This window comes from Cyclopterus lumpus, chromosome 1, assembly GCF_009769545.1.
Source record: "Cyclopterus lumpus isolate fCycLum1 chromosome 1, fCycLum1.pri, whole genome shotgun sequence".
Taxonomy (NCBI): domain Eukaryota; kingdom Metazoa; phylum Chordata; class Actinopteri; order Perciformes; family Cyclopteridae; genus Cyclopterus; species Cyclopterus lumpus.
Genome location: NC_046966.1, coordinates 25,824,121 through 25,826,620, shown reverse-complemented (window position 1 = coordinate 25,826,620; position 2,500 = coordinate 25,824,121).

Below are 2,500 nucleotides of genomic sequence, written 5' to 3'. Positions count from 1 at the left end.
AACTACGTAGTTAGGATGAGACTGACGGAGGTCTGAACTAAACTACGTAGTTAGGATGAGACTGACGGAGGTCTGAACTAAACTACGTAGTTTAGATGAGACTGATGGAGGTCTGAACTAAACTACGTAGTTTAGATGAGACTGATGGAGGTCTGAACTAAACTACGTAGTTAGGATGAGACTGACGGAGGTCTGAACTAAACTACGTAGTTAGGATGAGACTGACGGAGGTCTGAACTAAACTACGTAGTTAGGATGAGACTGATGGAGGTCTGAACTAAACTACGTAGTTTAGATGAGACTGATGGAGGTCTGAACTAAACTACGTAGTTAGGATGAGACTGACGGAGGTCTGAACTAAACTACGTAGTTAGGATGAGACTGACGGAGGTCTGAACTAAACTACGTAGTTTAGATGAGACTGATGGAGGTCTGAACTAAACTACGTAGTTAGGATGAGACTGACGGAGGTCTGAACTAAACTACGTAGTTAAGATGAGACTGACGGAGGTCTGAACTAAACTACGTAGTTAAGATGAGACTGATGGAGGTCTGAACTAAACTACGTAGTTAGGATGAGACTGACGGAGGTCTGAACTAAACTACGTAGTTTAGATGAGACTGATGGAGGTCTGAACTAAACTACGTAGTTAGGATGAGACTGATGGAGTTCTGAACTAAACTACGTAGTTTAGATGAGACTGACGGAGGTCTGAACTAAACTACGTAGTTTAGATGAGACTGACGGAGGTCTGAACTAAACTACGTAGTTAGGATGAGACTGACGGAGGTCTGAACTAAACTACGTAGTTAGGATGAGACTGACGGAGGTCTGAACTAAACTACGTAGTTTGGATGAGACTGACGGAGGTCTGAACTAAACTACGTAGTTTAGATGAGACTGACGGAGGTCTGAACTAAACTACTAAGTTAGGATGAAACTGACGGAGGTCTGAACTAAACTATGTAGTTAGGATGAGAATAAAAGTAATTTATAATTTAAAGTTATTTATCGAAGTAAATAAAATACATAATTAATAATATCGTCACTGTTTATGTTCATCAACATCAGTTTATGACGGTATGAAAACTTATGGCTGGTTTTCATGGTGCGTCACTTTAAATGTTTCCGGGGGCGGGGCTTAATCGGTCCACGCCATTAATTGACGCTCATATAAAATGTTCCGGGAATGTCATGAAGTATGAAAACCAAAAAAATATTCCCCGTCAAACTCATGTCGCAGGACGGCGGCTGAGCTCCAGACTGATGCTTTCCTTAAAGGGACAGTGTGTATTACAAATTAAGAACAGAATGATAAGTTATTTATATTTCATACTTTACCTTACAACCTTAACGTTCACAACATTAACTTTGTAAAGTCATTCACATCTCACAGGAAATGTAAGACGTCAATAAAATAAATGACATTTCTGAGTTCATGAAGAATGAAGAACACAGTTCCTCCTGTAGATTTAAATGAATATGAGCTCATGAATAACGATTCTTAGTTTCGGGTGATTATCTAAGGGGTCAGATAAGTAATCAATACACAAACATTCACAAATGCACGCAGAACGATTCACATACATTCCAATGCACATAAATAAATTACGATTTATATAAATGTAAAAGAAAAATCACAAATTTATTTCTGCATTTCTATGTAAATTCTTCTTATTGTTTGTGGATCTCACTGCAATTGTTTGTGTATCGCTCCTCATGTGTGTGTTATGAGACTCCCCCTGGTGGCTGGATTCACTATCTGTAGCCAATCAGATGTCGCGCCTTGGTTTTTCTTTCACATTTACATAAATCCTCATTTATTCATGTGTGCATTGGACTGTATTTGTGAGTCTTTCTGTGTGCATTTGCAATTATTGATTACTGATCCGACCCCATAATTATACACCGATTCAAATTTATTAATAAATGATACCACCCTAAAAGTTACACGCTGTCCCTTTAAATGATTAAGATCTTTTTTTAAGCCGTTCAATGAGCTGAAGCTGAAGAACAAATTCATTCTTAGATCTTCTCTCTCAAAGACGTTTCAAACTCCTTGAAAACAAAACTTCTCCTTGACAGCCGACGGGACAACGAAACACAAGATTTGAGTGACATTCGAATGAATTCCCACAATGCATTTGGAGGACTCTGGAAACCAAACACGACAACAAGCACTCGCTCTGTTCCCTACGGGGTGGTTCAATTTTTATTCGTCATCAGGACTCGAATCCAAGTTCAGAATCATTCAGTTTTGGCACCTTGAAAAGACATTACGCTTTTTTTGTTTTTGTTTGTTTGTTGGTGTTTTTTGTTGGTTTTTTTTTGGGGGGGGGGATTCTCATTTACAACAAACACAACGCGAAACGAGAAAAAAAATGAGACAAAGAAAGAGAGACTAAGGCTGTGTGAGAGTTCAAAGGAACCGAGAAAATAAATGAAAAGGCAAGATAAGAATAAAAAATAACTTTTAAAAAGCCTTGATACCTGAAGCAG